The sequence below is a fragment of the Melitaea cinxia genome, chromosome 23 (genome assembly GCF_905220565.1).
Source record: "Melitaea cinxia chromosome 23, ilMelCinx1.1, whole genome shotgun sequence".
NCBI lineage: Eukaryota > Metazoa > Arthropoda > Insecta > Lepidoptera > Nymphalidae > Melitaea > Melitaea cinxia.
Window position 1 is genome coordinate 197,806 of NC_059416.1, and position 26,904 is coordinate 224,709.

At 34.5% G+C, this 26,904-nt stretch overlaps 1 protein-coding gene across 1 annotated transcript in view; it reads left to right on the plus strand.

Annotated features, from left to right (window-relative positions):
* The first annotated feature begins 1,717 nt into the window (after nucleotides 1-1,717).
* The window catches only part of LOC123665238 (complexin), a 417,462-nt gene continuing 392,275 nt past the window's right edge, over nucleotides 1,718-26,904 (plus strand). Inside the window, exon 1 of the mRNA XM_045599571.1 lies at nucleotides 1,718-1,833. The gene's annotated coding sequence lies outside the window, so the exon portion shown is untranslated. The remainder of the gene's footprint in view (nucleotides 1,834-26,904) is intronic.

The window sequence follows — 26,904 nt, forward strand, 5'->3', positions numbered from 1 at the left end:
GCTTTCCCTTATCCACTTAATGCCTTCCTTGATCTTCTTTCTGTAAGGCTCTCTACATTTAGAGCAAGATATTTTCCAATGTGTCTACGAACGTGACTAACGAAATGTGTTTGTACTGATTAATATTTTATAAATATGTTTTATATATTTCTACCCTCATTGAGTAATAGTTTGTTCGGAAATTCATTATTTTTTAAGTTAAGAACGGAAAAGTTCGTATTGGCGGCGCGCGGAAATTGCTTGTTATAACTATTATCAAGTTTTTTTTAAATAGTGTAATTGTTTGCTTTGAGTTTAAGAAATAAGGTACTACTGTACATGATTATTGTAAATATGAGACAAATATTACTTAAAAAAAGTAAAATATATAATGTAGTAGTAACCGACCGAGTAGTAAAGTAACCGACATAGCCCACAGAATTAGCAAGTTGAAGTGGCAGTGGGCTGGTCATCTGTGCCGCAGGATCGATGGCCGTTAGAGTAGACGGGTCCTGGAGTGGAGACCGCGTCTTGGCAAACGCATTGTGGGACGTCCTCCCGCCCGTTGGACCGACGATCTACGTAAGATTGCCGGTGTAGGCTGGATGAGGATTGCGGAAAACCGGTATGTCTGGCGTGAACTTGGGAAGACCTATGTCCAGCAGTGGACTGCCATAGGCTGAAGTGATGATGATAATGTGGTGATGAAAATATATAATATATCAGAAAAAAGTATCCCATTGATATTATGTATCAACATTTAAAATCACAACACATTGTACAGTTCTTACTTATATTTAAATATTATTAGTGCCATTGACCGCGCATTAGCAAACACAGTGTGGGAAGTCCACTGGCCGCTGGGTCGACGATCTATGTATGATTGTCGGTGGAAACTGGGTGAGGATTGCAGGAGGTCTAACTCAGTCAGTGGACTGCGATAGGCTGAAATGAGTGACGACTTTTAGTTAACGACGCATTTAGTTCAGTGGTCACATAACTGGCTGTTGTGGTAAAGGTCGCAGATTCAATCAACGCACATGACAAACATTTGTGTGGGTCGTACAGATGATTATAGCAGTCGTAGTTTTTGTGCTTATTTTATGTGTGTTTCGTGACCCCAAAGCTGGAATATTTTTTTATTGGAGGTTGATGAATATGCAGTGTTTATTATTATAATATGATATTTTTAAGGCTTAGCATAAGTTCACAACATTAGCGTTTAAATAAAAATGTAGTTCTTGTTAACATTGAAAGTATTTTCCTTAGCATAAAAGTAGTGAAAATGTTACAACAATAACGAAGGTAGAGTCTATAGCAAACATTTTATTGCGTGAAAAAAACGGCGTCAAACTATTAAAAAGTTCATAATAAGCAATGTCGGAGCAACATCCCGTTGTAGAGTGAATTATGTGCAAAGTTACATATTAACGGCAAAAATTCCTGCTTTGTTCAACAATCGAACAGCTGTCAGAAATATTTTTGAACTTACGCCGTGGATCATTAAAAGAGAAACAATTTTATTGCTAACACAAACCCACAATATCGAAATTACAATGAAATAAAACAGAAACTTTTAAAAACAAATCAAACGTACTGGCCACTCAAATTCTGATAATTGACCTCATTTCGCGAATTAAAAAAACGCGCGCACAGAACAAAAACGTTCGAATTTGGAATTGGTCTAAACGGAACGCAACGCAGCAATGGCCGACGTATCGATCGACGCAGCCAGTCGGCGCCCGGCCTCCGGACGGGTGACACGTGTGTTAATTTGCGTCTTCGCGCTGCTCGAACTAACCTAACCAGTCGACCGCGTCTCCCACTAACACTACACACCTCTCTCTGTTCCTGGTAAGTTTAGACGATATGCTTCACCGTCATTCACACTAACATTAAATATAAAGCACTTAATAACCAGCGATGAGTCACAATTAAAAGTTTCCAATGCAGCGTTCACTCGTGCCTATTATCAACAGAATATTTATCCTCTCTCTCAATATTTGCCGCGAATGATGAATTTTAAAAGAAGTACATTTATCTATATCTAACCGTATTTTTATATCGTCTACACATTTTACTTCCTTACAAAGTGTATCTAACATTACATATTTAATTACATTAATATTAACTACGAAGAAGTTAATCTTGTAAATAACATTACCGCGAGTGCCCACGCAGCCATCTATTATGTTTTTATTTCACAGCTGTTTTTTTATAAGAATACGTTAAATTTTAATACTTTACGCGCCATTGTAATTAAGACTTTAAGCGGCAAGAAACAATTTTCTAATTCGTTTCGAACAATATTTAGCCTAGGCTTTTTGTAGTGATGACTAAAAATACCGTATATTCTGGCGCGATAACATCTATCTGTCATTTCTAATTAAGCACTTAGAAAAAGCAATTAATAAAATAGACATACAAACAATTATTTCATTCACAACTGTTCTACTTTTTTTTTACTTAAGACGCTAAAAACAATATTAAAATTTTCGATACAAAAAAGTAAGGTACTTCAAGTAAATGAAATACTCAATGTTGATATACATAATTTTAATTTTCTAGAGCAAAAAATGATAATTTGTATATGGATTTTAAAACGACGAATTGAACATATGAACCAAGAACTAGAGTTGCGAGTATCAGCAAATTATTACGTAAACATGACTTACAAGTACAACTCAATGTTAAAGGATTCATTGATATGACAAAATATACAACAACGATGTAATAACACGTATTATACTATTAGAATTATTTATAAATAGCAAAATTGCCTATCAAGATTGTTTTTTCAAAGAAAATAATCCAAAAGTAAATTCCAACATCACTTGAATTTTTTATCCTATTGAAAGAAAATAGCAAATATATCGTAATAGCGTAACAAAAAAAAAACGCAGGCGCTTACGACCTATAAAACAAACGTAAAAACGTAAGTATAATAACGGTTTTTTGTCAATTTCTTAACAAAGGAGGTTCGATGCTCCTTAATGATTCCGCGGCACGCTTTTACATTTTAATGCGAAAGAAACGATTGATGAGGTTATGTCGTTACTTTGACAAACGACTGTTAGGCTCTTCGAGGACACTTAAAGGTAATTTGTTTTTAAAACAAACTACTGAGGATTATCTGTGGTTATTGATGACATGACAAAAATGATGGAACATAACGATTTCAGAACCTAATATTGCTAGTGTATCTATTATTCAAAACTCTAAAACTGACTATACAAAAGATGATATTATTAGAATTCATAATTGTAACAAAAATAGTATATTTTTTGCAAGTTTCTTTAATTTATTCATTAGTAATGAATAAAAGTATGATGGTGTAACTAGACTTCGGTGTTGTTTCTTTTATAATATTCGTTGATTACTTAAATTTTTCTATTTAAACATTAATCGTCGTAATGGTTGCTTTATTTTATTCGTAATTTTTCATGAAATTTTACTACAAGTTTCAAGTAAAATCTTTTGGTTCTTTTTTATCTTGCAAAACTTTCGCGTTCTCTCGCACTTGCCTGCCAAATTACTGTCACTCTGCTACATCAAGTTATATCAATTTATTAGAAGCCAGAAAGTGACTCAACATAGTCAAGTACAGCGTTTTTTCTTCTTAAAATAATAAAAAAAACTCTTTCAGCTGTCACAGTTTTTTGGTCATAATGAAAAAAATATTAATTTATTTTTCCGAAAAATGTTCTAAAAATGGGAAAAGGGATGTACCAAGTCTGAAAACAAAAAAGAGATTTTTAGAGCATTTTCTTATCGAAGATTGCAAGTTGTTCAATGTGTAAGCGATAAGGAAATTGATAGATAAAAATTGATATTAATAATGGACATAAGGACAAATTATAATGGCGTTGGTTTACGATTTATCGATTGTAATATTTTCCAGTAAGTGAGATTTTCTTATTTTCAACCGAATTCCAAAAAGGCGGAGAGCTCATCATCAGATCATTTCGATTGCATTTTTTACGGACGGGAGGACAGATTTCGATGATTTTTTTTTAAATCTAAATGTATCACGTAGTCCCATTTAAATTTATTGAGATTTGACAAGTACTTTTCGAGGTATATGTAATCATGCGTATTTACTTGACTATTTTTCCGTTGACCTAGGTTTTATTATATCGCATAACACTTCACTAGGTATACCGATTTTGATAATTCTCATTTTAATCAAAAACTGATAATCGTCATATGGTCTCATTTAAATGTGATCGATACCTCATGATTACTTTCTGAGTAATCTTTGATAGCGCGTATTTAAGTGGCTATTTTTTCGTGTACCTACACGTGTACGTTGTAATACTTGTCGATGTCATTGAGGTTGTTTTTTTTTCGTTTGCGTACAAACCCAATTATAACTAATATATAATGTCTAATATGTGATGTCATGATATATAATGTCTGTACTGTGTGGCTACGGTACTAAAGAATATAGCCACCCCCTCTCTTCCCGTGGGTGTCGTAAGAGGCAACTAAGGGATAACATAGTTCCACTACCACCTTGGAACTTAAAAAGCCGACCGGTGGCGGGATAACCATCCAACTGCTGGCTTTGAAATACACAGGCCGAAGACGGGCAGCAGCGTCTTCGGTGCGACAAAGCCAGTACTGCGGTCACCAACCCGCCTACCCAGCGTGGTGACTATGGGCAACACACATGAGTTCACGCTATTTTTGGCGTAAACTTGTGGAGGCCTATGTCCAGCAGTGGACTGTATAGGCTGAAATGATGAATGTCTAATATTATCACAAAATGTTATATAATGTTGGTTACATACAGATATATATATATATATATATATATATATATATATATATATATATATATATATATATATATATATATATATAGTAGCTGACCCCGCAAACGAGTTTTGCCATATATGTTATTAGCCCCTTAAATTCCCCCCGCCATTACTACGGGGTAAGAAACAAAGATGTTGTTCGATTCTCAGACCTAACCAATATGCACACAAAATTTCATGAGAATCGGTCAAGCAGTTTCGGAGGAGTTTAACTACAAACACCGCGACACGAGAATTTTATATATTAGATTAATTTTTGTCTATTAAATGAATTTACATTAATAATTAATTCAAAAAACACAAAAACTAATGTCTTATCTTTAAGTAGCGATCTTTTCCAGACAATCTTTAGATAGAGGAAAATATGTAAAATGTTATATCACATACATAATGTATGAAAGTGTACTGTAATAAGAATTATGAAGGAAAAACTGGGGCATAAAGAAAAACATTATTGAAGTACGATATTGCTAATCCATTTACTTAGTCCCCGTTCATTTCGAATGACTAATGGAGGGTCATTATATCCTCTAATATATAAACTTGTTTTTGCCGTGAATATCACTCGCACAATTCACACATGTACACATGATGTAAAAACAACGAAACCCCAAAACCCGTTGCGTAATGTGAAGCAATTGTTCTAAATTTACGGATTAAAAAATTACGGGCAACGTAACGAGTTTCTTGTTACATATTTTAGAAGCGACCGAACGCAATCCTCTCGACAAACAAATCGCGCTCGTAACTCATAAAGTTAAGGAATGTTGGCGAAAACGAAGATAAACGAAAACCTTTTTAATAAATAGGTACTATATGTTGGTTAAAGTATATTTTTCATCAACGTTTTTAATTTTTAAATTATTTGTCTAATGTTTTCTTATTGGTCAATCAGTTTAATTTCGACGTGACCTAAATATTATCACTATAATTTTTTTGTACTTCTAGGATAACAGACATGTGTATATATGCATAGTCTATGCCCGCCTGCAATACCAGAAGCATAGCAAACGCCTTGCCGACCCTACTCCCGATGCTCCCTATGACCTCTGGTTACATGACTAACCACAGGAATACAACATTACTTGAGAGTGGTACTATTTATATATTGGTATATTGGAGGAGAAGTCTGGCCTTTTCGCCGAGGCTAGCCTGTCGCTGGAGGGATCCTGTTGCCTGCAGATCCGGGATCCTCCAATTAAAGCGGCTGAAGGCTCCCGCAGGAGTTTTGGTCGGTACTGCATCCCCAAGTACTGAAGCCGACATACGGTCTAGGAATGCCTACCCGGGCATCCTGGAAATCATCCACAAATGGGTTCCCGTGACCTTCTGTAAAGTTTAGGTAGTTCAAGTCAAGTTGTTCCAGTTTTTTGGGTAAGATGTTTCCTACTGTGCCCTTCCTCAATCAATATAAATAAAATGGATCGTTTCTGGAAACTTAAAAGATCATTCCATCATTTTCTAATGAAACGTAATAAAACATGCGATTATAACACACAATCAGTCAGGATTTATATTATAAATAGAAATACAGTTAAATATTATTTTTCTTTCAAGCTTTAATTAATTAAAACCTCGTCTGTGCAACGCACAATATCCAGCTGCGACAGTGTGAACAGTGTTGAATAGAACTATTGTTCTGCGCCCTCTATTACCTCATTTTTCATTAAGAGGTCTGCCTATTATGAGGGAAATTACTTTGAAATTTTTTACTCGAATCATCTCCTGTCTGCATTATTTGAAACGCATCCTTTTTATATTTAATTGTTTCTGTTTTTATTGTTTGTATGTTATTTTTACGAGGTGATTAGAAATTAACGACAGATTTTATTTCTACTTTTATGACGATGCATTGGCACAACGGTCACAGCACTGGTTTGTGGCTGTCGCGCTGGCGGTTGCGGGCTCGATCCCCACACATGACAAACATTTGTATTGGCCATACAGATGTTTGCCGTGGTCTGGGTGCTTGTGCAGTTCTTGTGAGTCTCCCCAGTGTGTTTCGGATAGCATGTTAAGCTCTCAGTGCGGCTGTAATCATGTACACCTGAGCCATCAGAATCGTTACTCATCATACATCATACATTAATCGGGTACTTGGGAATATATCCGCCAACCCGCATTGGAGCAGCGTAGTAAATTAAATTCTGATCCATCTCCTACATGTGTAAAGAGGCCTATGCCCAGCAGTGGGATTTTGAGGCTTAAGCTCTATTTCTATTTCTATTTAAATAGATTCTTCTTTAAAAAGTTTATGTTTAAAAACACGTACTGCTGTAATAACAATAATTCAAATAAATATATCATTTGAATCCTTGTCCTAGATTTGGTCTCACTTATAACAATTTTTTATTCTTACATTTGTGAATGATCAGTGAGGGATTACAGGAGCCGAAAGCAATTTGTCTTAAAAAGTAATCTTGCGATTTTATATAACTGTCAGTGAAAGAAACGACAGAGGGAATAAAAGAGGTTTCCAGAGAGTAAATAAGAAATTCAGACAAAGAAAATGTATTAAAAATATGACTAAACTATTTTCGTTTCATAAACTTGCCTTACTTCTGGAATAGCTGTGATTTAGTCCGTATCGAATTTCAGCTAAAAATATAAAGTAGGCTAAATTATCTTTCGTTTCATTTTTGTATAGAAATACATTTAAACATTCCAAACAATTGGGCAAAAATAGCACATTATTAAATAATTATACAAATAATACGCCCATGACTATTAAAAACGTCGGATGTGAAAAACAGCCACTTTACAGGAGAGCGATTCAAAGTGTAAAAGGCGTGTATCTTTTTACTCATTTTAAGCAGGATCGTGAAATTTTAGAGTAATGCTGTACAGGCTATTTATATTTTGGATAATATTATTACTAGCCGGTATTTAATGTGTAAATATGAGAAAAGTCACTTGTTACATTTTTAACGGGTTAAGACTAATACTGATTTGTCAGAAGTACCACAACCGACATTGTTGCTTGTACGAAATTGACGATTGCTTGTCGGAAATGCCATTTACGTCATTGTTCATTGTTAGTATTTATAACAAATGTATGTCGTATGTAAATATTACTAAAAAACAAACACCAAAAATTTTAAAAAGTGAATATATTTATTTAGAAATAACAAAGAAAAGTTTGTTGAATAAAGGAAATCGTCAAAATAAATACAAAATGTTTCTTTTGACTTAAATAACTCAACCACCCTCTCACCCTAGCCCTCTTCCTGGGGGTGTCGTAAGAGGCGACTAAGAGATAACACAGTTCCACTACTACCTTGGAACTAACAAAGCCGAACGATGGCGGGATAACCATCCAACTGCTGGCTTTGAAATACACAGGCCAAAGACGGGCAGCAGCGTCTTCGGTGCGACAAAGCCAGCCCTGCGGTCACCAACTCCATACCCAACGTGGTGACTATGGGCAAAACACACAAGTTCACGCCATTTTTGGCGTGAACTTATGGAGGCCTATGTCCAGCAGTGGACTGTGATCGGCTGAGATGATGAAATAACTCAACAAATAATTACAGCTTTTGTTTTTTTAAAACTAATATTCATATTAACTAAATCAAATCAATCTTCTTATTGACAATCAACAATTGGTGGCATAACTAAAATCTACTAAACAAAACACAAAATCTTCTATAATAATTATCTAGATGTAATACGACACTTGGGTAGTAATCAAAGATTTGGTTAAATCTAAGACTTATATTAATATGTTTTAGATTAATCAATGAAAATCAGTCTTCTTCATCCAAGAAGATTCCTTCCAATACATTATAGAATTCTAATAAAAATTGTGATATCTTTTGGGGATTAGTCACTTAAATGCGTCCTAAAAATTATATTCATATTAAATTCTGTCAAAACTGTGTCATAACTGTTACATATTTCATATGTGTCCAGTGTAATTAATATAATTCAAAGCAAGGATTTAAAATCCAATATTTCTGGAGTTTTCATCACTTTAACTTCATAAGGTCACCTTCAGCTTTTGCCCAGCGAACGAGGCAGCACCATTCCTCTGGTATGTAATATAGCATCTTGCGTTCACTACGCGCTCGATGATTGAATGCACACTATCCCCTTCATTTTGAGTATGACCCTTCTCCATAAAACAGTGAGTAATCGTGACTCCAAATTCTTTTACTGCAAGCAAGTATAGAGAAAAAACCTTCCTTCCGTTCCTATTCTGACCCGGGCTATAGTCGGACCAAAATTTCTGCCTAGACTATATGCGTTTTCTTATATATATATTGATAAAGTCAACCTGAAACTTCATTTGCACAACGTTTTGCAATAGCTTCGTGGTACATAAAACATGTAGCTATTTTGTTAGACAAATTATAGAACGTAAAGTTTAAGGTAGACAATTTCATTTTGTAGTAAAACACGCTTACATATAGTGGTGTTATCAAAACTTTTTCAAAATCTAAAGTAGCTGCTAATACTTCTTCATTCGACTTAGCTTCATCTTTATCTACTGATTACTTTTCATTTGGAGGTAATTCTTTACTTTCGTATATGTGTGACAAGTATCATAGAGATCTTTTTTTAGGCTTATGAAAGCCAATATTAAAATTTGCGTTAAGTATATTCCTATTTATTTGCTTTGTCACTATATTTATTTTAGAATCAAACCATTCCGTGTATATGCTATACATTCGAGAAGCACTATCCACACCTTCTAAATATAGTTTCTTTGAATTTTTGCTGACACAATTTGATACTATCAATGAAAACGACTTGACATCATCACACACACTTCTCGTCATCTCTTTATCTATAATTCAGTTCTTGTGCTAATATTTGCCACGTTGATCTACTAAAACTGAAATTCGTTCCTCAAATTTTTTCCATTATGTAGTGAGATGATGCGCTTACCTGCAGATATTGTAGTTAAGAACATTACACGCTATAACTTTTTATGGTCTGGATGGAAATAATAAGATTTTATGACCATACTTAGTAGTTATTGAGGTAGGGCACAGCAAGAAATATCCTGCTCAAAATATGGAGCAGCCCGACTGTGGTAGTACCTCGACCTTACAGAAGATCAAAGCTAAGTAACGCTGCTTTCAAGCAGTTTTGTGTTCCTGTTAGTGAGTAGGTTGCAGACGTCTTTAAGCTACGGTAATCGCTTATCACCAAGTGAGCCTTACGCTTGTTGGGTAATTTAGTTATATATGAAAAAATTTGAGTTCACTCATCTTGAAAAGTTCTCGGTATTAAAAACTCAATAGGAAATAATAAAAAAAAAACAGTTAAAATTAACTATTTTATATGTTTGGGTGTTATATTTGGTACTAAAGACATTTTAAGTCATCTGCATAACCTCAAAGAACTTCAAATGTAATATATCCGACATTTAATTAATTAAAGAAAAAACGTTAAAAACGTCGGATATGGTACTACCGACATTGAATCCATTTGATAAACCGATAAACAACGTCAGATGTGGTACTAATGACATTTAACTCATATTGAAAACCGATTAACAACGTCGGATATGGTACTAACGACATTTAACTCCTTTCAAAAACCGGTTAACAAAGTTGGATGAGGTACATCCTACAATTTTAAATTACTTACTGTAAATGTCTCGTGTAATTTCTATTATCTATTATTAAATTTGCAATAGTATTAAACTATGAACTTTATTGTTAGAAATCGTAAAAGTAATATATAAGTAAAAATTAATACCTGTTTCTCACTAGGTTTTGCTTTGCTCAAAATGTTTTCATCGGCATTTTTACTTGTATTACTATGTTTCTCTTTACAACGTCCACTAGTTAGTTCGATTAAACGTGCTTATCTATTAGACATTGTGAACGTTGTTATAAAGTAAAGGATTACCAATAAAATGTCCTAAAAACAAGTGTCAAAGCAACATCAGTTAATTCCGCTAACATAGTCTGAAGTGGGAGATCCTGCGCATTCACGCGCTCCTGCGCAATGCTAACAACGTTGGTAGTTATCATCTGACATTGTTAGCGAGCTAGCCAGGTAATATCCGACATTTTTAAATTGAGTAATTCAAAAACTATGCATAAAATAAAAAAATTCTCTTCAGCTGATGATAGACTTGGTCATTTGGGAACGTTTTATGAAATAAACAAAAAAACGCGATTTTGCAGTTCCGACTATGTTAATAGTCACTAGCGAATAAACAGTAATTCATAGAAGAATTCCATGATGCGATGTTACCCATTTTTATAATTCCATGATGCGATGTTACCCATTTTTATAATTCAAAGGTTTTCTGGGTCAAAAGTCCATTTGAATAAGTCTGTCTATTTAGTGGAGTTTTAATTTTAAAATCGGGTTTTTCATATATAGCGCCACTAAAAATTTTACTTTAGTAAAGAAAATATTCTCTACCTTTTGATTTGTAAAGCTTATAGGTTCAGTTTATTATTTTTATAAAGTAATCAGTAGTTGATGGCGACTAACGTTTCGACCAGCTTGGGTGCCAATGTTTGCTGTTTTTATACTGCCATCAAGTGTAATATAACTGCTACATATTTCAGCCAATCCGCCTTGGTGACGAGCACTCGTACAACTTTTTTCGTTACGTAACCACGAAGTAGAATAGCTCCTGTTTTCAGAGTATTCGACGATATTCTTTCTCTCGACAATTTTTCTTGACTATATCCAAAGTTTATTCATAAAATAACCCAATTCGTTATAAATAAGAAAATGAAGTATAAGCAATATATAGTATATCTTATATGATTAAAAATATAAAATATTAAACAGTCACAGATTAGCTTGAATATTCCAATTTCCTAAGTCGTAGTATTTCGTGTTTGAAACTTCATTTTTTTCCGTAACGCTCTCGTCACGCATTCACCATCTCCTCAAGTCAAGCGTACATAATGAAGTTAACTTCAAAAATGCGATCATATCGACGAAAAGGCAAACAATCTGTTGAAATGACTTTATTACCTGATGCAGCCTCGTTTCATGAGCGTATATAATGAGCTCGATGGAAAGTATTTTACGAATAAGCCTTTTCTTTTCATCCATCTCAATTAAAGCCTCGTTGAGTTTTGGTGACGTTCAGATTGATTGATATTAACGCTTCGCTCTTAGAAATGTTAGCGGAAATGTTTTTTACTTTAATAGCCGAATTTCGGAATCGTTTCTGTTGTTCCAGTTTTCGATTATGGGTTAAAAAATAATTTCTCTTATTATTTGTTTCTGGCTATTATTGTATTGAAGAATAAACGTTCGTAGTAAATTAATTTTGGAGTGTGGACATTCCTTACATTTCAGATTGATTTCACTGTTCTTAACCACAAACATGGTCTCGTTTTAGTATATTTGTAAGAAATTTTAAATAAATTGTAATAATAAAAGTATTCTGTATTGAATGTGCGTCTGTGTTTGCTGTAAGCTGTATGGTATATTGAATTTGTTGCTGTTGCCGTTTGCTCAAAATATATCCCCGAGTTTCGTGTTTCCAAAGATAAAAGGATTTACGATTTAAATATGTCTATCTGGTAACGAAATATTTTCAATGCAGTTTCTATTTGTATGCTCCGGCTCGTCCGGCGACTGTGAATCGGTTTGTCGTGGATTTTCATGTTTTACAAAAATATTACAAATAGTTTTGTGCAGCTGTTTCCGTTTGGAATCGTCGGTTTGTAGTTTTGAAGGGAAAGGGATTAATGTTACTGAAATATCAGATAGTAAATTGGTTTTCTATAGAAGACGGTAGACGTGGTAGAAATGGCATACTGGTTTGGTAAGAATTCATATATTAACAAATTAGGTTAGTTCCCACCTTTGTAGTTGCAAATATCACATTCTGGTGATAATTTTCTAATATTATAACCATTTGATTGGCGAGCATTCTACTACTGAACCACCGATGCAATTATCCGCGAACCCGCATTGGAGCAGCGTGGTGGATTAAGCTCTGATGCTTCTCCTACAAGGGGAAAGAGGCCTATACCAAGCAATGGGACATTACAGGCTGAAGCGATAAACATTGGCGGGTATAAGAGTGTAAAAATTAGTTTTAAACGCCGATACTCTTGAAGCTAAAGAAATAAATATTATTTGAATTTGGCTTAGAAACAAAAAGTTTTCAGCTTTAGGAATGAATTCGTCGTTTATATTTAATTTTTTCATTTACTAAATTGTTTAGTGAGACCCGATATCTTTGAGCGAGTTACCAAATTACATAATTCTATATTATATTGAAATCAGAAAAGAAGTACTAAGAAACATTAAAAAAAGATTTTTCATACCGAACCGAATAAAAATCTTTTACAACTTTTTGTAGCCTTTAATGAAACAACTTTTTTCGGATTTTATCGCGGTTTATTATTAACTTTTGATTCCCGACGTTTCGGATACTTTACAGCAACACAGGTCACGGGAGGACTGAGGTGTCAGACGTCCTAACGTTACAAAGTTATTCGAAAATACCCGACATACATCAATACAATTATTGTAGCCTTTTTTTCTGTATGTTCTCATAGGGTTAGAGCTAAATCCACATCGGTTATCTACTGCAAACATTGTTATTTAAAAATGCGAGTGTGCAATTCACAAAAGTGAAATTTCTGAAACGTCGTCGGAGGGTGGACCGAATCGATGATCACGGTCTCGTAAGAAAGGTCGTAAGCGCCATGCAAAACGCGTCGCTTACGCGTTTTGCATGGCGCTTTGTCTCCTATACATTTTATTCTTTATTTCTATTTATTTTGGTTATTGTTATTTCTTAATAACGAAAAGTCCTTGAAATCCACGTGGACAAACAAGCGGACAAACTAATGACAAATAAATTGACGTCTTTATATATTTAAGTATTCATTGTTATTGATTAGGCTGTTTAATGTTTGAGCAACGATTTTATGATAAAAATAAAGTAAATTAATTACATATGTTATTGAATTTTGTTTAATTCCGTTTCAAAGTATGTTTGTGTGTTTTAAATTAATATTTGCTTTAACATACCTCCTTCATTTTACGTATTAATCAGACTTTTAATCATCTACACTAATATTATAAAGGGGAAAGATTTGATTGTTTACATTGGATAGGTTCCGAAATACAAAACCAATTTCCAAAATTATTTCACTGTTTGGAAGCTACACTATACGCGGGTGACATAGGCTATATTATATTTTCAAAAAAAAAAAATATTAAGGGGAAAAATGTTTTGAAATTTTTGTCAAATACAGATACGAAGCCGGGGCGGGATGCTAGTATATATTTAATAAACGGCATTCGAGTGATACATTTAACTGAGGTAGGGCTCAGCAGGAAATATTCTGCTGTGCCTTACAGAAGCTCACAGTTAAATAGTGTTGATTTTAAACAGTGTTGTTTTCCTGTGGTGGGTAGAGTGATCAAAGCTCCTGGCTCCTCATTAGAGGTAGGGTCGACGCACTTGAGATGCTACGATGATGTCTATAAGCTACGGTAATCGCTTACCATCAGGCGAGCCGTTTGTTTGACGACCTAATTGTATGAAAAAATAGATAAGAAATATACTTTTGTCCATGAAGTTATCATACATTCTCATACATGAATTTTATGATGAAATAGTATATTTATTAATTTATTACTAACTACAGACAGTCTACTTAAGTCATTATTTTAGTAGGTACCGCAAGAAATGGAAGTCTGACTATAGGAAGAAGCGCTCATTACTCGGCCTTGTGCTTTAAGGAAAAAGTCATTTCCTTGTCATTCATTAAAACATTTTGTCATCAAATTAAGGAAAAATAATAAATTAACATTCTTTTCTTGTTCTCATTTAAACGAGAGCTTTTTGCATGTAAATTGTTTGAAGATACATTTATTTTAGATGTTTAGTTTGTTTTTAACTGACTTCAAAAGGAAGGCTATCAATTACGTTGGTATTTTTTTTCTATGTATTTACAACAATAACGGCGAGATTTTTGATCTGATTTACGTTATTATTTTATGTTCGATGTGGAATAGTTGTCATTTGGTCCCGTAAAAATTTAATTTAGTTTGACCAGTAGTTTTCAATGTATGAGCATTTTTGTTCTTTTGGACGATGTGATTTCATGATACTTTGTGTACGGTTTGTCTTTAGGGGAAAACCACGAAACCTACCATAGTCTACCCAATCTAATCCAAAAAAAGTCCTCTAGTTTCCAAAACAATCTATTGTTAACACTAAAACGTAAAAATTAAAAAAAAAATAACTATGTTGAAGCCGAAATTAATAACTGAAAGGCAAAAAATAACTTAATAAAGATTCAATTTGTAACACGTCTTCTTATGCAAACCCACTTACTACCTTTAGTAAAATAATATTATTTGTACTTGCCGTGACGTCATCTTGATCTAGAACAAAGCAGCCCAAGCGTAGAAGCAATTTCATTACCGTAATATACCATTATTTATTTAAGCTGTTTACCTACAATATTAAGTTCTATTTGGTTTAGGGCCTGGTAATATTATTGTACGGAACCATTTATACACGTATTATTAGGAAGACTTGAGTATGAAATAACTGAACTCCACAAGCGCTGTTTTTACACTGAATTCATTAAATTGCTGGCAGTGCCCACGACTTTGTACGCGTTTTGGCTATTTACATGTTCATCGTGATTCTTTAAATATACATACATAACTTTTTCATTTATGAACCAATTGACATGAAATAAACATTAAATGTTAAGTGACGCTTACCACAATATATTAGTGAAAACCAAATCTAAATCGGATAAGGTGTTTCTGAGATTGGTGTGCACAAACGCTCAGACAAACAGAAAAAAGGACAAAAATTCTATTAATGATTGTTTTGTGTGCTTTTTGCGTCGATAAAGGTCCCAATAATATTTTTTCTCATATATCTTCCATGTACAGACAGCGGTTTTTTATTATATGTATATATGATAATGTGAATATATGCACTGAAGTTTTGGTGTAAGCAATTTTTTTTTTATATCACTAGTTCGGCAAACAACCGTACGGCTCGGCTCACCTGATGGTAAGAGATTACTGTAGCTTATAGACGCCTGCAACACCAGAAGTATCGCAAGCGCGTTGCCGATCCTATACCCAATCTCCCCAGGAGCTCTGGTCACCTTACTCACCAACAAGCAAATTGTTTACTACACAATTACATGAAAACATGAAATAATATCTAACAATAAATGTGTGAGTAGATATTATGTATATGGATCTTATGCTTGTTTGCCGCACTTTTGGTATAAAGGAAAGCTTGGCATATCTTCATTCTTTGCTTCAAAGCTCACAGCAAAATTCAAATAAAGTTATATATAAAGAATGTAGCATATAAATAACAGTATGAGGGAGTGTTGTCAGTTAGTAGTCAATCGCCAGGAGCCACATAAAATATAATAAGGTTGGTTCGTTCTGAGAAAATAATGGACACAAATTGTCTCATATATTATGCATTTCTTTGTAATAATAACATATAAATATAAATCATAATGAAGTCCATTATGTATGAGCTTTTTAACCCTGATGACATGTTTATATGTTAGCTTATAAGTACAATGAAAGACTACAATTCCGAACAGGGTAAAAATTAATTATACGAATATCTGAAATATTTCGAGAGTAAAAAAAAAAACGATTGAACTTTAGACTCTCTCTCTATCTTCACTAACTTATATCTCCCTCTCAACTTCCGTTCGCCTCGCCCGATTACACTTTTCGTAACGCCCTCGTCATGCATTCACCAGCTTACTCCCCAAGTCCGTGCGTAAAGAAATATTACTTCAAAAATATTTTTCATCGTACAAATCCATGCGATCGCGAGTTATTGTAGGCCCTTACTTGATTTATACTTAATATATTAGGTATAAAGCTGAAGAGTTTATTTGTTTGTTTGTTTAAAAGCGCTAATCTCAGGAAATGCTTGTTCTACACAAAAAAATATTTTTTGTTGGATAGTCTCATTTATTTAGGAAGGCTATAGGCTGTCTAACATCACGCTACGGCCAATAGGACATACATAAAAAATGTTACGAAAATGGGAAAAATTATCTTTTTTTGAGAACTTACTGTGCATACTCTGCGTAAACGGTTTAACTACCAAAAAAACTGTGATAGAATTGGTCGCCATTAAAAGTCCTAAAAAAATTCCGCGACAACACATATCTTTTTTCTAAAGGTTAACTTCTTATAACCTTTTTATTATGATAGTTTGTTCTTGATTAATGCATTATTTACAAAGGTGGTTTTATAGACATTACATAAATCCTTATTAAATAAATACATTTCCATTAAAACATCATTTACCACAAGTATTTATTTTTGATATCGTTTACGAACATTAAAAATTTAAAGTAACTTAATATATTGATTATTTTGACTAAGTTAAGGTTACACATAACATTAGTCTTAGAAATCAGAAGTGAAACAAGATTTATTGGTTAATCAACACAAGTACAAATACGCGCCCTATTAGCGCTAGAGAGTACGTCCGTTGCAGCCGCGAGTTCGAAGCCAACATATCGACGCAACCGCATGACGCGGCGCACGCGGCGTTATTGCCGCGCCCTCCGCGCATCGCACGACGTCACTGAGTAGAGAGGCCGGGTCGTGGGAGTTTCTAACACTGGGTATATTACCAAGTTTGTAATGTACCCAATGTTAAGATATAAATTTTTATTTTATTTATCTTTCTTTTATTACTGTCGAGTTTTTTTTTTTTTTTAAATTTATTTGTATTATTATTTTTGTAAATGACATTATTTTGACTTTCGTTAAGTGTGTATATCACCTTATGACAAATAAAAGTTTTCATTTCATTTTGAACGATTTAGTGATCACAAAAAGAGAAAAGCTAATTCTATTGCATTAGTATAAGCCTTACGAATGAAAAATACTTCATCAACAAGGTAATTTTATTAAGATAACTTTGTGTCTTATAGCGTTTAATTTGGACGCTTAATATAGAAGATAATTTAAAATCAAATGAAACGAACCGCGCTGCGCGTTTAGGTCGCCTAAGTTGGACAGTAATGGTTTAGAAAGATTTTAGTATATTTATTCCTTAAATTAACGCGAGTGAGTGCTTTAAATTTTTTATTGATATGTAGAGAACTGAGGTAGGGCACAGCAGGAATTTCCTGTTCAAAATATGGAGCAGCCCGACTGGGGTAGTACCTCGACCTTACAGAAGATAACAGCAAAATAATACTGTTTTCAAGCAGTATTGTGTTCCTGTTGGTGAGTAAGGTGACCAGAGCTCCTGGGGGGGATTGGTCGGCAACGCGCTTGCGATGCTTCTGGTGTTGCAGGCGTCTATAAGCTACGGTAATCGCTTACAATCAGGTGAGCCGTACGCTTGTTTGCCGACCTAGTGACATAAAAAATAAAATAAAAAAAAGAGTCTAACCTTAAACTAGGTACTAACTTTAATGATACACAGACATCTGCAAAACTATACAAAGTCTTTTCAAAGTTTTCGAAGAACAAATTTTCCAAGTACTAAGGAAACAATTTTTTTATTACTTTATAACTTCTCAGTTTCTTTTCATATTTAGAAAAAAAATATTGGCTTCCACATCATAAATTCTAGACTATCTATTTTAAGTTGAAACAAAAATGTTTATCATTCCTTAGTAAACTTAGAAGCTGCGAAATGTTTAATAAGCAATATTAATTCTATAAAAATAAAAATGATTTGCGCTAAACTTTCGAACGCCTAATAATTCATTATTTTTTTAATTTTTCTAATACTTACTAGAAGATTCACACGAAATAAGATTAGAAAAATAAAAAAATCGGGAAATGTATAGATTTTTTAAACTTTACGCGATCACGCAGTTAATATGGTAGGGCAACATTTGACATGTCGGCTGTTAAGCAATATTTCCTTATCTAATTTTTCTTATCAATATTTTTGTTTATATCAAGTACTCATTACGTGAACATTTAAACGGTTACCGTAGCTTGTAAACGCCTGCAACATTATACGCATCGCAAGTGCGTTGCTGACACTACCTTCAATCCCCACCAGGATCTTTGGTCACCTTACTCACCGACAAATACACAACACTGGTCGAGGTTCTTACCCAATCGAGCTGCTCCAGATTTGGAGCAAGACATTTCCTGTTATGCCCTACCTGAGTTAATAAACCTACCCCAATTACTATCTTCAAAACTATCTTCAAAAAAGTACAAGAAAACATAACGTTCTAGTTTTCAGAAAGGTCATCCCGTGACCTCGAAGCGAAGTCAGCGAGATCGGAATGCCGCAATACGGCAGCGAACCGAGAAAATCCTCCATAACAGTGCCATAAAACAAATAAATTGTCACGACCCTACCCGATAAATATTTGACTATACACAGAGTACATTTACTTCCTTTAAGTTATAACTTTCAATTTTATTAATAGAAATATTGAGAAATTATTAATTTTAGACTGTGACATTATTAATATAAGATTGACGAAATAATAAAGATTGGGTGAATTTATTTTTATAGCAATTTGAAATAACAGAGCTCAATATTGGGCCCCCGTTTTGTAATATTTTTGTACGTTCAATTATTGACAGGCCTATTGTTGCGGAGTGCAGTGACCGCGCTCTCTGCACCGAGGTTTGTAGGTTCGTATCCGCCCCGAGTCTCATTGTAATATAATATGTATTATTAATATGTATTCCCATAATTAGCTATATCAGTAGACTTGTTATCTATAACACGAGCATTAAGTTGCTTACTTTAGAAACAGACGACCGTGTTTGTAAAATAAAAAAAATATATAAAAAAAATAAAAACTTTCGTCCATACCTAACTGATTTTACGTTAAAAATCAAAATGAGGTGTACAATGCAGAACGTTAACCTAGAAATTTTCCTTGAATATAACAAAGTTATAAATAACAAGAAATATTTATATCGGCCAGATGTTACAACAGCTAAGCGATTCGTATAAAAATACCCACAATTTTCGTGCGAATGGATTGGATATCGACCACACCAGGACGTCAGTGCTCACAATTTTGTACCTTTCTATGGTAAAACTACATCGTAAAAGTAATGTTTAACTTTGTTTGATGACGTTAGCACAGCGGTCATAGTACTGGCTTATGTCTGTTGTGGTGGCGGTCACGAGTTCAATTCTCGCACATGACATATAACATTTGTATTGGGCTACTAATGTTTGTCGTAATCTGGGCAATTGAGGATGTTTCCAGACTCCGGACACAGGGGCATATAAGGATTGATTATTAGATTAGATAGATTTCTGTAAGTATTACTATACTCTGTGGATTAAGAGTACAATGAGTTGGTTACGCAGAATACTGGGGGTGACATAATCGCTAAGCGACCAAAGCCTATTCTACAAAATAAAGAAAAAAAAAATAGATAAGATTAGAATAATAAATAGATAGAGAATAATAAATAGATTAGATTCACAATGTAAAGTTGTTATATTGTATTAAACGAGCCTAAGTTCTTGATGTGAGTCAAAAATGCAATCTCAAAGACATTTTCTATGGAAATTATGATGTCTAGTATCTAAAATTGCTTAAATGTTTAGAAAGCCGCCATTGTATAAAATCAAGTTATCTTCAAATTACCCAACTAAAACAAAAACAAAAATATAAAAAAAAACAAGTCGGGTTAAAAAACTTTTGAATTGTTATTGAACAAGCTATATAACATTATTTCATTACTTACTAAATTGTTGTTCTGTAAGATACCAATAATTTTACACATAGATTCTTCACTTCAAAATCTCACTTTTAAAAAAAACATTATTTCACTTAACCAAAAATACTACAACTACTACTATACTAATATAAATGTTACCAAACCACACATGCATGGCGTCGAGTTTAATAAATTAGGCCAACGCTGTGCATTTTACTTCAGTGCATATTTTACTGTTCTTACAAGCGGATGCGCTCATCAAAATTCATAACATTTTAACATATTTTACCAAAGCTTAGGCACCCAATATTGACACTGAAATGTTGATTCAACCCATCAAATTTTAAATTTATGCAATCTTGTTCCGAACGCGTTGCTATTCAAGTAACCAAATAAACGTTGATCGGACGGGAGGACCTTTCGTGACTGTGATCGCTGTAATGTATCCGAAACGTCGCACATCTAAAAAGCTTAATAATTGTGTTTGCAGGCAAACGAAGAAAAACCGACTTCAATTATATCGACAAACGACAAGTAATACGTAGGTAGACAAAAAAATATCAAGTAAATACGCATTATCCAAGATTACTCCAAAAGTTGAAATCAGATCTCGATGTAATTTAAATATGACCACATGATAAACACCGGCTTTTGATTAAATTAAAAATCATTAAAATCGGTACACCCAGAAAAAAAGTTATGCGTATTTTCGAGAGTTTTCCTCGATTTCTCTGGGATTCCATCATCAGATCCTGGTTTCCTTATCATGGTACCAAACTAGGGATATCTCCTTTCTAACAAAAAAAGAATTATCGAAATCGGTCCATTAAACGGCGGAGTTATCCCCGAACATACATTTAAAAAAAAAACATATATACGGTCGAATTGAGTAACCTCCTCCTTTTTTTGAAGTCGGTTAATAAACCGTGATAAAATCCGAAAAAGTTGTCTCATTGTAATGAGTGAAATTCGCTTAAACATTAGAAAACGTTGATTTATATTGTATCCGTATAAATTTTGTCATTTTAATTAGCTTTACTACAAAGAGATGCTCCAGCCATCACCTCCACAAGCCTGATACGGTGCCTAATTACCGAAGTTTAATTAGATCGAGCATCATTAACGATTATCATCAGATTTTAGATAAACGTAATTAAAATAAAACCGATAGAGTCCGAAAGATATTGCTGTAACGTGACGTAATATAATGTGATTTGCAATAATTATTACTTTATTTTATACCAGCGACCCGCCCCGGCTTCGCACGGTTGCAAAAACTATCAGTGTTCCTCTACTATATTGTACATGTATTATACATATAAATCTTACTCTGGAATCACTCTATTTACTAAAGAAAAACCGCATCAAAATCCGTTACGTAGTTTTAAAGATCTAAATACAGACATCGGAAAGCGACTTTGTTTTATAATATGTAATGATGAATTACATTTACTTATAGACCCTACCTTGTATATATATCTATAAAAACAAACAGAAATATTAAAAAAAAAAATATCCCTCCGATAGCAGGTTGAGGCCAGGGTACCGGTATATAACCTCGCCACAGTGGCCGTTTCAAGTAACACTGCTTTTGCTTTTGAATTCAACCTTTGATCCGACAGTCAAGCGAGACTTTCTTATGGTATTCGGTGAACCTCTTTGCTAATACGACCGACATAACATCAAGGCTGTGCGGTTACAAGGACTGCTGGTTCAAGCACCTGAAACAGAGACAACGACGTTGTACAAAATGAATGAAAATGATATTCAATGAATGAATGATATTCAATGAATGAATGATAAAAAATGTATGTAAGATATATGTGATTCATGTCGATTTTTATGGTATTATTAATATGAGATATATTAATTGATTGATAACAAAAGTAAAAATAAAATATCAACAACTACAGTATTCAAAATCGTCTTTGAAAACCTTTACATTACGAAGTAGAGTTTCAAGTGAAAGGCTTTGTATTTGTTTAAGGTGAAATGTTACAGTGATACATTTTGTGTGATAAGCCTGATGAATACGTATAAGGTGTTTAAGCTGTGTTACAAAACATTATTTTTTGTTATATAACTCTTTAAAGTCGGTTGAAAATAATTAAAATAAATAATAATAAATAGCAAGTGGAACTTAATCTTTCTTTGTTTTTTCAGTGTTGCAACATTTTGCAGCACAAAAGATATTTTTAATTATATTGTCAGTTGTGAGAGTGAAAATACTGAGCACACGCTTGAAGTCTTTCAACGTATCGGAGTGCGATTAAAAATTGACAGCTGATCTGGACATATAAGATACTGCGCAGAACACAAAACGATTGATATTTTGAAACATTTTACGCTCGTAATAGCCGCCAAGTATCAAATACTATCCAACTATAGTACGTTTTGACAGAAAGTGACAAATCTGGCTGTTTAAAAAAAGTACAATTGTTTTGAGTGTATTTCATTTAATTTACTCAGTAGAAATTTAGACGAGGTTGTAAGATAAAAGAAAACTAACAAGAGCCAGCTCTAATTTGATCCTATTACATTCTAACATCAATCAGTATGTTCAACTCAATAGGCCATGCTATCTGAAATACACGACTATCGTACGTGGCAGTTACAGGCTGGTAAATAGAGGGTAGCTCAAATATTAGCGAAGAATATTACTCAACTTATTTCATAACTTTCGTGTAACTGTCACGCGGCGTGCTCGGGGACGTGACAGGTGAAATTATCTAAAGCTTATGTAACATTCTTACAAATTTTTATTCATTATTTATTCAAACATAATGATTTACTTTTATTTAAATTGCTATTTTTTTGTTTGTGGATTACTGTACGTGAAGTAACTCCTTGTTTTCCGACGAGGTTTTGCACGATTTTGACTATTCATGTGCTCCCCTTGAAATTTAGCTTATGGTATAGTGATAACGTAACATTTTAGCAGCGAAAGAGTTGAAAATGGAACTATTATTTTTTGATTTTATTAAAGTTACAAACCTAAACCATTTTTATAATATTTTAAAATATAATAAAAAATATACGTAAATATTTTTTATCTGTTCCAAGGTTTGCGCTATTCGATCACGATTCAGCCATCGAATGTCTATTATAGGATATATATGTAATCAAGATTGAGGCTCAATTAAACGTTATTGCAAATAAAACTGTTCCAGCTGGTTAGTCTAGCAAAGTCATTTAAAGTTCACAGTTCAAGCGTTTAGTCTTGACGGTAAAATATTTGCGAGAGTTTGTAAAGCTTATTCGATAAGTCCGACTCACATTAACACCCGCTTCTTAATTAGTTTCCTCACAATTACATGTGAGTTTAAATAAGAAAACTTTATTCTTTATTTCGAGATCTAATCTCTCAGCACTTCATCAAACTCGGCTCTTTGTGTCGACGCTTCGCTTTAGACGTGTCCCACTGACGATGTTATTAAGTCTTTGTTGTGTTTTTCAGCTTATTATTTCCTCGCTTTCGTATTATATACGTTTAAATATTTTGTATTAAAATGGCTTTGTCGGACATTTTTTTGCAGAAAAATTAAAATTGCATAGAATTTGGAGCTTCATGCAGATCTGATCTTCATCTGCTTAATCTTTCATAGATTGTCGATCTTCTTGTTTTTCTTTTTCATGATTAAAATAACTTTTTTTCTGTATTATTTTGTACATATATTAACTTTAATATTTAATATGTAAATATGTATTAAGTTCACGTTTTTATATGACTATCTCTTCCACTTTTTTATAAGAAGATTTTTCTTAAGGCAATAATTACTTAAGATTCTAGGAAAAAAATTGTGATTAACAATTTTTTTAATTTTTATCTTTGCAACGGATCTTCATTCACATATGTACTGTATATGAAGCGATAGCAGTTATTTTGCCCTTCGATATCGGTTAAAAAGCTCGATTTTCCAGCTCGAATAGCTTCTTCCGCAACTTGATTAAGCTATAATACAGCGTAACTAAATGCTTATACGCTGCAATGAATCTTCGATATGTGGCTAAGCGTAAAATGCAAGTGACGCATTTTTGAATTAAAATGGTCAGCTTTTTTGAGATATGAATAGGGGTTTTTTTAAAGAATATTTTTGCTGAAATCGTGCCAGTAATGTGAAGTAATTTTCAAACAGTTTAAAGTAGATACGTAATTTGTGATTTAGTTTTGAAAGTAGCATAAACGATTTTTTCAAGTGCAAAAAAATTATATTGTTAGCATAATATCGATTATTTTAATACGTTTCGTGACGTCGTGCAACAGTGTTAATAAAAATATTTCCCTACCCGCTAATACGTTTTGTAACGTCATGCAACAACGTCAATAAAAGCAGTCCCTACCCGTTCAGAGGGCTCTTTTGCTTCTCGGCTTTCGGAACGATAGGTCGTTGTTTCATGACGAGTGCGTTGATCATTTTTATATTCAAAGTAACGGTTGTTTGCTTGGTTAATTTAAATTGTAATTCTCGGTCATTATTTTCGATTAAGTTAGTGGTTAAGGTTAATTTTTGTGATAATTGTTATAATTGTAAAAATGAGTAATAAATAGAAGTTAAGTGTTCGGTTTTCTGTCTTTTTTTAAATAAATAAGTTTGTTTCTCCTAAAATCAGAAGTGGGATTGCTCCTTACGACACCACTTCATAAGCAAACAGCCGTTAATTTGAAATCGTCATGCCGCGTTCACGATCGTGCGGTTCGTGTTTACATAGTCGATCAGGTAGGACTCCTAGCCGTGAAAATAGGCAGTCCCGCGGTAAATCTATAAGGAACGAACAAACGCGCAATAGGCCGTCACGGGTAAATCGCCGTCGTCATAGATCGCGAAGTGCATCTGACGATGAAAGGTTATCTCAGGTGTGTGCAATCGTAGCGAGTGGGCGTCGTGTCAACTTACTGAACGTTCCCTGCGACCACGCAGGCTGTGTTCGGAGAATCGCGAACGGTTATCACGCAGTAGCAGTGAGTATTTGTTACTTTCGGGTAGATCTCTTTCGCGCAGATGTAGTAGTTCGATTACGATATACGATAGATGCGATTATAACTCGTCTGTCTACTATCGAACAATCGACAGTCAACTCATCACGAAATTCATTGCTTAAACCAAGCCGCAGAGTTATTGTGTCTCCAATTTTGATCCAGCTGTGCACGATTTTGGAGTGTGGAAGTCAATAGAACGAAGTGAATTAATAATTGGGACGACTTAGTGCTTATCGCGAGTCACTAATTGTTTTAAGGGCGATGCCAAAATTTGATTAAACGAATGGACCAGTAATGATCGTTCGTCGTTCAATTTCTGTCGCGAGTTTAGGTCGTGTGGGTAGTTGTTTACGGGATGAAGCGCAGTCGTGGTTAAATGATTGTGTGATGCAGGATAGAACGTGAAGCAGCTTTAAGTCGAGTATCTTTTTAGAAACAGGTAGAATATCTTGGTTGATTAATTTACCAAGGTCAGGTGAGGCCGAGCTTTAGTAAAATTGAGGCACTTATTCAGTCACCGAAGCCTACCAACGCAAGACAGGTTAGCCAATTTCTAGATCTTACAGGCTATATCCGCCATTACATTGCGTCCTATTCAACCAAAATTGCTTGTATTGCCAAATTATTAAGAAACGGCGAATCTTTGCTGTAGAGGACCTTGTCTTTGTGATTAAAATCTAGCAAGCACTTACAGTGTGCTTAGCGCATTCCCGCATAACCGATACGAGTTGAAGTTGCTGGCAGGCTCCTATGGTAAGACGATACGAGCAGCCTCTGAACACAAGGTTCAGTGGCTCGGTGAGTGGACGCCGGACACGTGCTTCGTATTCTTCGATAGCGGTTGGTATACACCGCCATGGTAGCAGTACGGGTAAGCAAACGTGGAGCCTCTGTTATCATTATCATTACAGCCTATACAGTCCACTGCTGGACATGGGCTTCTACAAATTTGCGCCAAGCGTGGCGTGAACTCGTGTGTTTTGCCTATGGTCGCCACGCTAGGCAGGCGGGTTCGTGGCCGCAGGGCTGGCTTTGTTACGCCGGGGGCGCTGCTGCCCATCTTCGGCCTGTGTATTTCGGGGCCAGCGGTTGGATGGTTGTCCCGCCACCGGTCAGCTTTTTGGGTTCTATGGTGGTGGCGGAACTGTGTTGTCCCTTGGTTGTCTCTTACGACACCCGCGGGAAGAGAGAGGGTGGCTATGTTCCTTAGTACCGTAGCCACACAGCGCTATATTTACACTGCTATATTTTTCATGAATTAGCAAGCTAACCAATTGCCGTATTTTACAGCAATGTACATGAATAGTGTGGTATGTGAGATACGTGTGGTACTTCACGTGTGGTCACGCGTGTCGGCGTATTCATGTGTGTGGTGGCTCGGTGTACGGTGTGGTGCGGAGCTGTACGCGTGCGATGGCACCTGCACGTTGCTGGCACGACGTGACAAAATGGCCGTTTTGTTATTTGAGACAAGCGTAATACTGCCTCTGT